Raw genomic sequence first — 15,797 nt, 5'->3', positions numbered from 1 at the left:
AAGGTGTCTGCCTTCAGTGTAACAGGTCATGGGTTCTAATCCTAGGAATGACTGCTAAGAAATGTGTGATTTTAAATAAATAACAATAAAATGTGTGTGTATATGTATGCTTTTCCCCCAGAACACTCCATACACAACACACACAACACACACACACACACACTTATCTAAATCTAGGGGCCACCAATATTTATCTTGCCTCCGGGCAACTGGGACAAACTTCCACCACTGCCTCCGATACCCAATATATTGGCACATGTGGCTGCTCGCCGACTGCCCGTACACTTGCTGCAGGAAGTGACGTCACAGCAGTGATGTGAGCACCGACATATGGAGCGGCTGATTGGTAAGTGTATATGCTTACCTGAATGGTCTGCCCTGTCGGAGCAATGGTGGGTCATTGTAATGTGTACCCAGCACAGGGCCAGATTATAAGGGTGCACAGTGGCATTCGCCCTGAGGCTCCCACACATAGGGGACCCACACACATTCCCCACAAATAGTATATTAATGGAGGACAGGACAGCATTTTGCTGTCTGCACTCAAGTTCTCCTCTGTGGACCCTGCTCCTCCCCAGCTGCAGAAGATGCGGCGGCTGGGGGAGCGGAAGGCTGAGATTCTGCCGCACACTTCCCTCCAGACTATCCACAGATCCCGACGCTCTTGGAATGATGACATATATGTAAATGTAATAGTTATATATTGATAGGGGCCCCCACAAGTCTGTTACTCTGGAGCCCCGAGTTTTACTGTATACATTGTATCCCCTGTTGTCATTAGGAGAGGTGTGCTATGACCGGCTGGGGTGCTTCACAGACAAAGCCCCATGGTCTTGGACTCTACAGCGGCCAATAAGTCGCTTGCCATGGTCTCCGGCGAAGATTAATACCCGGTTCCTGCTGTACACGAAGCAGAATCCCAACAACTTCCAGGTAAGTACCCTTAACCACTATCCGAACCCCCCAACCCAATGTCTGTCCGTCCCGTGTACTGACCTCCAGAGGTCTTGTTCATTCTCTTTAGGTGTCACCTTATATCGTCTTCCGTGTGCATCTAGATAACACCCTTAATGTTACTTACCCAGCAAACTCTTTTTATAGGTAGTACCAGAAGACTGGATTATATTCTAATTCTGCCCGCTTTTCAGAGCAGTGTTAAGTAGGATATAGATACGGTATATCTTCTCAATTATCCCATGACGGGTCACACATTGCCATACAGTAGCAGAGAAGAAATTTCTGGGTTACGTTGGTCGTACATTGAGTCCTTCATCTGAATTTATCATCGTCTTTGTATAATTTCCACATAGAAAGAAAGATGAGTTGTGCAGTGAAAGGTTAATGAGTGAAGGAGAACAGAAGTCACCATAGAGCTGAAGAAGGTTATATCCCGAGGCAGAACCAGACTCTGTGACCTGGTCCGACCTCCTTCTAGGGTTAATACTGACTAATTTCTGCAATCAGATAGCCTCAGGCGAGCTAAAAACACAATGACTCCAACCTGTCTGAGAATCAATCAATCTCAATCATCTCACCCTCCTCCCTAAATGTGGTTACACCTGTTCTGTGAGTTGTGGTTTCTGTTGCAGGGGAGGGATGGGTAGCCGCAGAACAGTAACATAGGCAGTGTCGGACTAGGCCTGAAGGGCCCCCCGGGTGTGGGAGGGGGTGCTGTTGTAGGGGCCCATGCTTAAGGGTGTGGCCAGGCTCTATTTTGGTGTGGCCAGCCACCACAGAGGTTTGGCTAACCATTACAAAGTGCATGTTCTGTTCCCCTTGGTACATATATAATAAACCATATTCTTGGGAAGTATAATGTAACATATGTATAATGCATAATTCAAGTGCACTAGGATAGAGTCTGGAACCTGATCAGACAGTGGGGTCCACTGGTGGTTTACCCTGTTCCCCTGTGGGCCATTCTGACCCTGAACATAGGGGTCTATTTACTAAGCCTTGGACAGAGATAAAGTCCCGGCCAATCAGCTCCTTACTGCCACGTTACAGGCTTCAGTTTAAAAAATGAACATTAGGAGCTGATTGGCCGGTACTTTATCTCAGTTAAAGGCTTAGTAAATAGACCCCTTAGTGGTGCATAGCTGGTATATACTCTACGTCTCAGTGAGGCTAGACTCATATACAGTGTCGGACTGGGGCATGAAGAACCCTCCGGGGGAATGCAGTGGTAGGGGCCATGCTTAGAGGTTTGGCTAACCATTAGCGATTGCAAGGTCTGGGCCCCTTGATAGATAGATATATAGGAGGTGGGCCCCCAGGCACTGGGGTCCACCAGGGGTTTCCCCTGTACCCTTGTGAGCCAGTCTAACCTTCTTGTATAACTTGTCCAGCCGTCAGCAACTCCATCCAGCCAGATGGGCCTTCATTGTAGGCGTGAAGCAGAAGGGTGAGCTAGTGGAGGTAGGTGCCGCCAGTACCTTCTGAAGAAGCCTTTGAGTTCATGGTGAAATGCGTTGAGGGCATAGAGATATATAGAGCATCTGTTGCCTTTCATTGAATCCCACTCTCCACTGTGCTAGTCACCTATAGCTGTGGATGAGATGATGGCAACCCGCTGTCTATTTTATTCTTCCCCTTACCTACCTCTGTAGTTGGGTTGTCAGGCAATCTCTTATTTACTGTAATGCTGTAACTCCAGCACCGGGGTAGATGAAAGAGAGATGGTGGGGTTCTGCAAGGGAGGGGAATTATTGTAAATGACTATTCGTCCAATCAGATGTAGAATGCGGGACTGGTGAGTCATCATATGGACCCTGCCATAAAGATACGGAAGCAGAAGAATGATAGCGCCATCAGGAGCTGCTACAATGCCCCAGTGAGGTGTTAGCTGGGGGTATTTGTATAAGAAGTGCACCACACTTTAGCAGCAGGTTATAGGCCGTACCCAGAGATCATAACAAAGCGATTAATAAGACTAAAGACAGAGACTGGGAGTCTTGTTGAGGGAGACAATGTAATAGCAGATCATCTTAATAATTATTTTTGCTCAGTATTCACTACTGAATGAGAGGGGAAGGGGCCACAGTTAAATAGCAGGGATATTCAGAAAAACTAAACAAGTACATTTACAGAGGAGAAGGTCCTAACAGAACTCTCAAAGCTGAAAGTGGATAAACCTATGGGGCCAGATGGGATACATCCAAGGATACTAAAAGAACTTAAAGAGGTGCTGGTATCAACATTAACATAATTGTTCAACCAGTCACTAGCTACAGGAGTAATTCCAGAGGACTAGAAAAGAGTGAACGTAGTCCCACTACACAAAAGTGGAAGCCAGGAAGAGGCAAACAACTACAGACCAGTGAGTCTTACATCAGTAGTAGGGAAATTGATGGAAACACTCTTAAAAGAAAGAATTGTAGATTATCTCAAATCCAACAATTTACACGATCCCAAACAGCATGGATTCACTGGGGGGAGATCATGTCAAACAAATCTTATTGACTTTTTTGACTGTGTGACTAAAATAATAGATAAAAGTGGAACAGTGGATATAGCTTATCTAGACTTAAGTAAGGTGTTTGACAGTGTCCCACATCGCAGACTGCTAAAAAAAACTTGAAAGCTTAAGATTGGATACTAAGATGGTTGAATGGATGAGAGCTTGGTTGCAGGATAGAAAACAAAGAGTTGTAGTAAATGGAGTGCATTCACAGGAGGGAAATGTTACCAGTGGAACACCCCAGGGATCTGTACATGGGGGGTCATTCAGATCTGATCACTGCTGTGTGTTTTCACACAGCGTGCGATCAGATCCGAAATGCGCATTCGTATGCACCGCAATGCGCAGCCGCGATGAACAGCTGCAAAGGGGATCGCCAGTCAGCTATGGGTTTGTGCGAAGGATCAATTTGCACGTGCGTTCGCAAGGAGATTAACAGGAAGAGGGCGTTTGTTTGTGTCAACTGACAATTTTCAGGGAGTGTCTAGAAAAACGCAGGCGTGTCCAAGCGTTTGAAAGGAGGGTGTCTGACATCGAATCGGGTCACGAAAAGGCTGATGTTATTGCAGCGTCTGTGAAAGTCCTGGGCTGTACAGAGATTGCACAAAATCAGTTTGTGCAGCACTGCTACACATGCGATCGCACACTTCTACTGCAAAAATACACTCACCCTGTAGGTGGCGACTATCCGACTGCAGGGCTGCCAAAATTGCTGCCTAGCGATTAGATCTGAATTATCTCCTTGGACCAGTGCTTTTTAATATCTTTATTGGTGACATTGCAAATGGCTATTTGCAGATGACATAAAGGTATGCAACAGGGTAGACGCACCAGGTGGGGTAAAACAAATGATTGTGGATCGAGGTAGACTATAGAAATGGTCAAGAGTGTAGCAATTACAGTTTAATGCCAAAAAATGCAAAATAATGCAATTGGGTCTCAGAAACCCAAAGGCTAAGTATAGTATTAATGGCACTATACTGGAAACTACTGAGGAGGAAAGGGATCTAGGAGTCATTATTTCAGGTGACAAAGGATAAATATAGTAATAATGGCACTATACTGGAAACTACTGAGGAGGAAAGGGATCTAGGAGTCACTATTTCAGGTGACATAAAGGATAAATATAGTATTAATGGCACTATACTGGAAACTACTGAGGAGGAAAGGGATCTAGGAGTCACTATTTCAGGTGACATAAAGGATAAATATAGTATTAATGGCACTATACTGGGGACTACTGAGGAGGAAAGGGATCTAGGAGTCCCTATTTCAGGTGACATAAAGGATAAATATAGTATTAATGGCACTATACTGGAAACTACTGAGGAGGAAAGGGATCTAGGAGTCACTATTTCAGGTGACATAAAGGATAAATATAGTATTAATGGCACTATACTGGACACTACTGAGGAGGAAAGGGATCTAGGAGTCACTATTTCAGGTGACATAAAGGATAAATATAGTATTAATGGCACTATACTGGGAACTACTGAGGAGGAAAGGGATCTAGGAGTCACTATCTCAGGTGACATAAAGGATAAATATAGTATTAATGGCACTATACTGGAAACTACTGAGGAGGAAAGGGATCTAGGAGTCACTATCTCAGGTGACATAAAGGATAAATATAGTATTAATGGCGCTACACTGGAAACTACTGAGGAGGAAAGGGATCTAGGAGACACTATTTCAGGTGACATAAAGGATAAATATAGTATTAATGGCACTATACTGGACACTACTGAGGAGGAAAGGGATCTAGAAGTCACTATTTCAGGTGACATAAAGGATAAATATAATATTAATGGCACTATACTGGGGACTACTGAGGAGGAAAGGTATCTAGGAGTCACTATTTCAGGTGACATAAAGGATAAATATAGTATTAATGGCACTATACTGGGGACTACTGAGGCTGAAAGGGATCTAGGAGTCACTATTTCAGGTGACATAAAGGATAAATATAGTATTAATGGCACTATACTAGGGACTACTGAGGAAAAAAAGGGATCTAGGAGTCACTATTTCAGGTGACATAAAGGATAAATATAGTAATAATGGCACTATACTGGAAACTACTGAGGAGGAAAGGGATCTAGGAGACACTATTTCAGGTGACATAAAGGATAAATATAGTGTTAATGGCACTATACTGGAAACTACTGAGGAGGAAAGGGATCTAGGAGTCACTATTTCAGGTGACATAAAGGATAAATATAGTATTAATGGAGCTATACTGGAAACTACTGAGGAGGAAAGGGATCTAGGAGTCACTATTTCAGGTGACAAAGGATAAATATAGTATTAATGGCACTATACTGGAAACTACTGAGGAGGAAAAGGATCTAGGAGTCACTATTTCAGGTGACATAAAGGATAAATATAGTATTAATGGCACTATACTGGTAACTACTGAGGAGGAAAGGGATCTAGGAGTCACTATTTCAGGTGACATAAAGGCTAAATATAGTATTAATGGCGCTATACTGGGAACTACTGAGGAGGAAAATGATGTAGGAGTCACTATTTCAGGTGACATAAAGGCTATATATAGTATTAATGGCACTATACTGGAAACTACTGAGGAGGAAAGGGATCTAGGAGTCACTATTTCAGGAGACATAAAGGCTAAATATAGTATTAATGGCACTATACTGGACACTACTGAGGAGGAAAGGGATCTAGAAGTCACTATTTCAGGTGACATAAAGGCTAAATATAGTATTAATGGCACTATACTGGACACTACTGAGGAGGAAAAGGAGCTAGGAGTCACTATTTCAGGTGACATAAAGGATAAATATAGTATTAATGGCACTATACTAGAAACTACTGAGGAGGAAAGGGATCTAGAAGTCACTATTTCAGGTAACATAAAGGATAAATATAGTATTTATGGCACTATACTGGAAACTACTGAGGAGGAAAGGGATCTAGAAGTCACTATTTCACGTGACATAAAGGATAAATATAGTATTAATGGCACTATACTGGAAACTACTGAGGAGGAAAGGGATCTAGAAGTCACTATTTCAGGTGACATAAAGGCTAAATATAGTATTAATTGCACTATACTGGGAACTACTGAGGAGGAAAGGGATCTAGGAGTCACTATTTCAGGTGACATAAAGGATAAATATAGTATTAATGGCTCTATACTGGGAACTACTGAGGAGGAAAGGGATCTAGGAGTCATTATTTCAGGTGACATAAAGGATAAATATAGTATTAATGGCACTATACTGGTAACTACTGAGGAGGAAAGGGATCTAGGAGTCACAATTTCAGGTGACATAAAGGATAAATATAGTATTAATGGCTCTATACTGGGAACTACTGAGGAGGAAAGGGATCTAGGAGTCACTATTTCAGGTGACATAAAGGATAAATATAGTATTAATGTCACTATACTGGGAACTACAGAAGAGGAAAGGGATCTAGAAGTCACTATTTCAGGTGACATAAAGGATAAATATAGTATTAATGGCACTATACTAGAAACTACTGAGGAGGAAAGGGAGCTAGGAGTCACCATTTCAGGTGACATAAAGGCTACATCTAGTATTAATGGCACTATACTGGAAACTACTGAGGAGGAAAGGGATCCAGGAGTCACTATTTCAGGTGACATAAAGGATAAATATAGTATTAATGGCACTATACTAGAAACTACTGAGGAGGAAAGGGATCTAGAAGTCACTATTTCAGGTGACATAAAGGATAAATATAGTATTAATGGCACTATACTAGAAACTACTGAGGAGGAAAGGGAGCTAGGAGTCACCATTTCAGGTGACATAAAGGGTAAATATAGTATTAATGGCACTATACTGGACACTACTGAGGAGGAAAGGGAGCTAGGAGTCACCATTTCAGGTGACATAAAGGATAAATATAGTATTAATGGTACTATACTGGCAACTACTGAGGAGGAAGGGGATCTAGGAGTCACTATTTCAGGTGACATAAAGGATAAATCTAGTATTAATGGCACTATACTGGAAACTACTGAGGAGGAAAGGGATCTAGGAGTCACCATTTCAGGTGACATAAAGGCTAAATATAGTATTAATGGCACTATACTGGAAACTACTGAGGAGGAAAGGGATCTAGGAGTCACTATTTCAGGTGACATAAAGGATAAATCTAGTATTAATGGCACTATACTGGAAACTACTGAGGAGGAAAGGGAGCTAGGAGTCACCATTTCAGGTGACATAAAGGCTAAATCTAATATTAATGGCACTATACAGGGAACTACTGAGGAGGAAAGGGATCTAGGAGTCACTATCTCAGGTGACATAAAGGATAAATATAGTATTAATGGCACTATACTGGAAACTACTGAGAAGGAAAGGGATCTAGGAGTCACTATTTCAGGTGACATAAAGGATAAATATAGTATTAATGGCACTATACTAGAAACTACTGAGGAGGAAAGGGAGCTAGGAGTCACCATTTCAGGTGACATAAAGGCTACATCTAGTATTAATGGCACTATACTGGAAACTACTGAGGAGGAAAGGGATCTAGGAGTCACTATTTCAGGTGACATAAAGGATAAATATAGTATTAATGGCACTATACTAGAAACTACTGAGGAGGAAAGGGATCTAGAAGTCACTATTTCAGGTGACATAAAGGATAAATATAGTATTAATGGCACTATACTAGAAACTACTGAGGAGGAAAGGGAGCTAGGAGTCACCATTTCAGGTGACATAAAGGCTAAATATAGTATTAATGGCACTATACTGGACACTACTGAGGAGGAAAGGGAGCTAGGAGTCACCATTTCAGGTGACATAAAGGATAAATATAGTATTAATGGTACTATTCTGGCAACTACTGAGGAGGAAACAGATACAGGAGTCACTATTTCAGGTGACATAAAGGATAAATATAGTATTAATGACACTATACTGGAAACTACTGATGAGGAAAGGGAGCTAGGAGTCACCATTTCAGGTGACATAAAGGCTAAATCTAGTATTAATGGCACTATACAGGGAACTACTGAGGAGGAAAGGGATCTAGGAGTCACTATCTCAGGTGACATAAAGGATAAATATAGTATTAATGGCACTATACTGGAAACTACTGAGAAGGAAAGGGATCTAGGAGTCACTATTTCAGGTGACATAAAGGATAAATATAGTATTAATGGCACTATACTGGAAACTACTGAGGAGGAAAGGGATCTAGGAGTCACTATTTCAGGTGACATAAAGGATAAATATAGTATTAATGGCTCTATACTGGAAACTACTGAGGAGGAAAGGGATCTAGGAGTCACTATTTCAGGTGACATTAAGGATAAATATAGTATTAATGGCACTATACTGGAAACTACTGAGGAAAGGGATCTAGGAGTCACTATTTCAGGTGACATAAAGGATAAATATAGTATTAATGGCTCTATACTGGAAACTACTGAGGAGGAAAGGGATCTAGGAGTCACTATTTCAGGTGACATAAAGGCTACATCTAGTATTAATTAGAGATGAGCGGGTTCGGTTTCTTTGAATCCGAACCCGCACGAACTTCACTTTTTTTTCCACGGGTCCGAGCGACTCGGATCTTCCCGCCTTGCTCGGTTAACCCGAGCGCGCCCGAACGTCATCATGACGCTGTCGGATTCTCGCGAGGCTCGGATTCTATCGCGAGACTCGGATTCTATATAAGGAGCCGCGCGTCGCCGCCATTTTCACTCGTGCATTGAGATTGATAGGGAGAGGACGTGTCTGGCGTCCTCTCCATTAGAATAGAGATAGATAGATTAGATAGAGAGAGATTGTGCAGAGTCGCAGTTGCTAGTTAACTGCAGTTGCTAGTTAACTTTTATTTAATATAATATATCCGTTCACTTCTCTCTGCTATATCCGTTCTCTGCCTGAAAAAAAAAACGATACACAGCACAGTCAGTCACACAGTGTGACTCAGTCTGTGTGCACTCAGCTCAGCCCAGTGTGCTGCACAGTCATCAATGTATAAATTAAAAGCTTATAATTAATTGTGGGGGAGACTGGGGAGCACTGCAGGTTGTTAGCAGGAGCCAGGAGTACAATTATATTAATTAACAGTGCACACTTTTGCTGCAGGAGTGGTGACCAGTGCCTGACCACCAGTATAGTATTGTTGTATACTACTAATATCTCTTTAAATATCAACCAGTCTATATTAGCAGCAGACACAGTACAGTGCGGTAGTTCACGGCTGTGGCTACCTCTGTGTCGGCACACGGCAGGCAGTCCGTCCGACCAGAATTGTATTATTTATTATTATATACCTACCACCTAACCGTGGTTTTTTTTTCATTCTTTATACCGTCATAGTGTCATCCTAATTGTTACGAGTATACTACTATCTCTTTATCAACCAGTGTACAGTGCGGTAGTTCACGGCTGTGGCTACCTCTGTGTCGGCACACGGCAGGCAGTCCGTCCGACCAGAATTGTATTATTTATTATTATATACCTACCACCTAACCGTGGTTTTTTTTTCATTCTTTATACCGTCATAGTGTCATCCTAATTGTTACGAGTATACTACTATCTCTTTATCAACCAGTGTACAGTGCGGTAGTTCACGGCTGTGGCTACCTCTGTGTCGGCACACGGCAGGCAGTCCGTCCGACCAGAATTGTATTATTTATTATTATATACCTACCACCTAACCGTGGTTTTTTTTTCATTCTTTATACCGTCATAGTGTCATCCTAATTGTTACGAGTATACTACTATCTCTTTATCAACCAGTGTACAGTGCGGTAGTTCACGGCTGTGGCTACCTCTGTGTCGGCACACGGCAGGCAGTCCGTCCGACCAGAATTGTATTATTTATTATTATATACCTACCACCTAACCGTGGTTTTTTTTTCATTCTTTATACCGTCATAGTGTCATCCTAATTGTTACGAGTATACTACTATCTCTTTATCAACCAGTGTACAGTGCGGTAGTTCACGGCTGTGGCTACCTCTGTGTCGGCACACGGCAGGCAGTCCGTCCGACCAGAATTGTATTATTTATTATTATATACCTACCACCTAACCGTGGTTTTTTTTTCATTCTTTATACCGTCATAGTGTCATCCTAATTGTTACGAGTATACTACTATCTCTTTATCAACCAGTGTACAGTGCGGTAGTTCACGGCTGTGGCTACCTCTGTGTCGGCAGTCGGCAGGCAGTCCGTCCATCCATAATTGTATTATTATTATAATATATACCACCTAACCGTGGTTTTTTTTTCATTCTTTATACCGTCATAGTGTCATACTAGTTGTTACGAGTATACTACTATCTCTTTATCAACCAGTGTACAGTGCGGTAGTTCACGGCTGTGGCTACCTCTGTGTCGGCAGTCGGCAGGCAGTCCGTCCATCCATAATTGTATTATTATTATAATATATACCACCTAACTGTGGTTTTTTTTGCATTCTTTATACCGTCGTCATAGTGTCATACTAGTTGTTACGAGTATACTACTATCTCTTTATCAACCAGTGTACAGTGCGGTAGTTCACGGCTGTGGCTACCTCTGTGTCGGCTGTCGGCAGGCAGTCCGTCCATCCATAATTGTATTATTATTATAATATATACCACCTAACCGTGGTTTTTTTTTCATTCTTTATACCGTCGTCATAGTGTCATACTAGTTGTTACGAGTATACTACTATCTCTTTATCAACCAGTGTACAGTGCGGTAGTTCACGGCTGTGGCTACCTCTGTGTCGGCAGTCGGCAGGCAGTCCGTCCATCCATAATTGTATTATTATTATAATATATACCACCTAACCGTGGTTTTTTTTTCATTCTTTATACCGTCGTCATAGTGTCATACTAGTTGTTACGAGTATACTACTATCTCTTTATCAACCAGTGTACAGTGCGGTAGTTCACGGCTGTGGCTACCTCTGTGTCGGCAGTCGGCAGGCAGTCCGTCCATCCATAATTGTATTATTATTATAATATATACCACCTAACCGTGGTTTTTTTATACCACCTAACCGTGGCAGTCCGTCCATAATTGTATACTAGTATCCAATCCATCCATCTCCATTGTTTACCTGAGGTGCCTTTTAGTTCTGCCTATAAAATATGGAGAACAAAAAAGTTGAGGTTCCAAAATTAGGGAAAGATCAAGATCCACTTCCACCTCGTGCTGAAGCTGCTGCCACTAGTCATGGCCGAGACGATGAAATGCCAGCAACGTCGTCTGCCAAGGCCGATGCCCAATGTCATAGTACAGAGCATGTCAAATCCAAAACACCAAATATCAGAAAAAAAAGGACTCCAAAACCTAAAATAAAATTGTCGGAGGAGAAGCGTAAACTTGCCAATATGCCATTTACCACACGGAGTGGCAAGGAACGGCTGAGGCCCTGGCCTATGTTCATGGCTAGTGGTTCAGCTTCACATGAGGATGGAAGCACTCAGCCTCTCGCTAGAAAACTGAAAAGACTCAAGCTGGCAAAAGCACCGCAAAGAACTGTGCGTTCTTTGAAATCCCAAATCCACAAGGAGAGTCCAATTGTGTCGTTTGCGATGCCTGACCTTCCCAACACTGGACGTGAAGAGCATGCGCCTTCCACTATTTGCATGCCCCCTGCAAGTGCTGGAAGGAGCACCCGCAGTCCAGTTCCTGATAGTCAGATTGAAGATGTCAGTGTTGAAGTACACCAGGATGAGGAGGATATGGGTGTTGCTGGCGCTGGGGAGGAAATTGACCAGGAGGATTCTGATGGTGAGGTGGTTTGTTTAAGTCAGGCACCCGGGGAGACACCTGTTGTCCGTGGGAGGAATATGGCCGTTGACATGCCAGGTGAAAATACCAAAAAAATCAGCTCTTCGGTGTGGAGGTATTTCACCAGAAATGCGGACAACAGGTGTCAAGCCGTGTGTTCCCTTTGTCAAGCTGTAATAAGTAGGGGTAAGGACGTTAACCACCTCGGAACATCCTCCCTTATACGTCACCTGCAGCGCATTCATAATAAGTCAGTGACAAGTTCAAAAACTTTGGGTGACAGCGGAAGCAGTCCACTGACCAGTAAATCCCTTCCTCTTGTAACCAAGCTCACGCAAACCACCCCACCAACTCCCTCAGTGTCAATTTCCTCCTTCCCCAGGAATGCCAATAGTCCTGCAGGCCATGTCACTGGCAAGTCTGACGAGTCCTCTCCTGCCTGGGATTCCTCCGATGCATCCTTGCGTGTAACGCCTACTGCTGCTGGCGCTGCTGTTGTTGCCGCTGGGAGTCGATGGTCATCCCAGAGGGGAAGTCGTAAGCCCACTTGTACTACTTCCAGTAAGCAATTGACTGTTCAACAGTCCTTTGCGAGGAAGATGAAATATCACAGCAGTCATCCTACTGCAAAGCGGATAACTGAGTCCTTGACAACTATGTTGGTGTTAGACGTGCGTCCGGTATCCGCCGTTAGTTCACAGGGAACTAGACAATTTATTGAGGCAGTGTGCCCCCGTTACCAAATACCATCTAGGTTCCACTTCTCTAGGCAGGCGATACCGAGAATGTACACGGACGTCAGAAAAAGACTCACCAGTGTCCTAAAAAATGCAGTTGTACCCAATGTCCACTTAACCACGGACATGTGGACAAGTGGAGCAGGGCAGGGTCAGGACTATATGACTGTGACAGCCCACTGGGTAGATGTATGGACTCCCGCCGCAAGAACAGCAGCGGCGGCACCAGTAGCAGCATCTCGCAAACGCCAACTCTTTCCTAGGCAGGCTACGCTTTGTATCACCGCTTTCCAGAATACGCACACAGCTGAAAACCTCTTACGGCAACTGAGGAAGATCATCGCGGAATGGCTTACCCCAATTGGACTCTCCTGTGGATTTGTGGCATCGGACAACGCCAGCAATATTGTGTGTGCATTAAATATGGGCAAATTCCAGCACGTCCCATGTTTTGCACATACCTTGAATTTGGTGGTGCAGAATTTTTTAAAAAACGACAGGGGCGTGCAAGAGATGCTGTCGGTGGCCAGAAAAATTGCGGGACACTTTCGGCGTACAGGCACCACGTACAGAAGACTGGAGCACCACCAAAAACTACTGAACCTGCCCTGCCATCATCTGAAGCAAGAAGTGGTAACGAGGTGGAATTCAACCCTCTATATGCTTCAGAGGTTGGAGGAGCAGCAAAAGGCCATTCAAGCCTATACAATTGAGCACGATATAGGAGATGGAATGCACCTGTCTCAAGTGCAGTGGAGAATGATTTCAACGTTGTGCAAGGTTCTGATGCCCTTTGAACTTGCCACACGTGAAGTCAGTTCAGACACTGCCAGCCTGAGTCAGGTCATTCCCCTCATCAGGCTTTTGCAGAAGAAGCTGGAGGCATTGAAGAAGGAGCTAACACGGAGCGATTCCGCTAGGCATGTGGGACTTGTGGATGCAGCCCTTAATTCGCTTAACAAGGATTCACGGGTGGTCAATCTGTTGAAATCAGAGCACTACATTTTGGCCACCGTGCTCGATCCTAGATTTAAAGCCTACCTTGGATCTCTCTTTCCGGCAGACACAGGTCTGCTGGGGTTGAAAGACCTGCTGGTGACAAAATTGTCAAGTCAAGCGGAACGCGACCTGTCAACATCTCCTCCTTCACATTCTCCCGCAACTGGGGGTGCGAGGAAAAGGCTCAGAATTCCGAGCCCACCCGCTGGCGGTGATGCAGGGCAGTCTGGAGCGACTGCTGATGCTGACATCTGGTCCGGACTGAAGGACCTGACAACGATTACGGACATGTCGTCTACTGTCACTGCATATGATTCTCTCAACATTGATAGAATGGTGGAGGATTATATGAGTGACCGCATCCAAGTAGGCACGTCACACAGTCCGTACTTATACTGGCAGGAAAAAGAGGCAATTTGGAGGCCCTTGCACAAACTGGCTTTATTCTACCTAAGTTGCCCTCCCACAAGTGTGTACTCCGAAAGAGTGTTTAGTGCCGCCGCTCACCTTGTCAGCAATCGGCGTACGAGGTTACATCCAGAAAATGTGGAGAAGATGATGTTCATTAAAATGAATTATAATCAATTCCTCCGCGGAGACATTGACCAGCAGCAATTGCCTCCACAAAGTACACAGGGAGCTGAGATGGTGGATTCCAGTGGGGACGAATTGATAATCTGTGAGGAGGGGGATGTACACGGTGATATATCGGAGGGTGAAGATGAGGTGGACATCTTGCCTCTGTAGAGCCAGTTTGTGCAAGGAGAGATTAATTGCTTCTTTTTTGGGGGGGGGTCCAAACCAACCCGTCATATCAGTCACAGTCGTGTGGCAGAACCTGTCACTGAAATGATGGGTTGGTTAAAGTGTGCATGTCCTGTTTTGTTTATACAACATAAGGGTGGGTGGGAGGGCCCAAGGATAATTCCATCTTGCACCTCTTTTTTCTTTTCTTTTTCTTTGCATCATGTGCTGATTGGGGAGGGTTTTTTGGAAGGGACATCCTGCGTGACACTGCAGTGCCACTCCTAGATGGGCCCGGTGTTTGTGTCGGCCACTAGGGTCGCTAATCTTACTCACACAGCTACCTCATTGCGCCTCTTTTTTTCTTTGCGTCATGTGCTGTTTGGGGAGGGTTTTTTGGAAGGGACATCCTGCGTGACACTGCAGTGCCACTCCTAGATGTGCCCGGTGTTTGTGTCGGCCACTAGGGTCGCTAATCTTACTCACACAGTCAGCTACCTCATTGCGCCTCTTTTTTTCTTTGCGTCATGTGCTGTTTGGGGAGGGTTTTTTGGAAGGGCCATCCTGCGTGACACTGCAGTGCCACTCCTAGATGGGCCCGGTGTTTGTGTCGGCCACTAGGGTCGCTTATCTTACTCACACAGCGACCTCGGTGCAAATTTTAGGACTAAAAATAATATTGTGAGGTGTGATGTGTTCAGAATAGGCTGAAAATGAGTGTAAATTATGTTTTTTGAGGTTAATAATACTTTGGGATCAAAATTACCCCCAAATTCTATGATTTAAGCTGTTTTTTAGGTTTTTTTTAAAAAAACACCCGAATCCAAAACACACCCGAATCCGACAAAAAAAATTCGGTGAGGTTTTGCCAAAACGCGGTCGAACCCAAAACACGGCCGCGGAACCGAACCCAAAACCAAAACACAAAACCCGAAAAATTTCCGGCGCTCATCTCTAGTATTAATGGCGCTATACTGGAAACTACTGAGGAAAAGGATCTAGGAGTCACTATTTCAGGTGACATAAAGGATAAATATAGTATTAATGGCACTATACTGGAAACTACTGAGGAGGAAAGGCATCTAGAAGTCACTATTTCAGGTGACA

General features: G+C 43.8%; 1 pseudogene; it reads left to right on the top strand.

Annotated features, from left to right (window-relative positions):
• Positions 1-330: 330 nt before the first annotated feature.
• LOC135057454 (pancreatic lipase-related protein 2-like) overlaps positions 331-15,797 on the top strand; it is a 133,321-nt pseudogene continuing 117,854 nt past the window's right edge.

Source organism: Pseudophryne corroboree, chromosome 3, assembly GCF_028390025.1.
Source record: "Pseudophryne corroboree isolate aPseCor3 chromosome 3, aPseCor3.hap2, whole genome shotgun sequence".
Classification (NCBI taxonomy): Eukaryota; Metazoa; Chordata; class Amphibia; order Anura; family Myobatrachidae; genus Pseudophryne; species Pseudophryne corroboree.
This window is presented reverse-complemented; position numbering and strand designations above follow the sequence as displayed.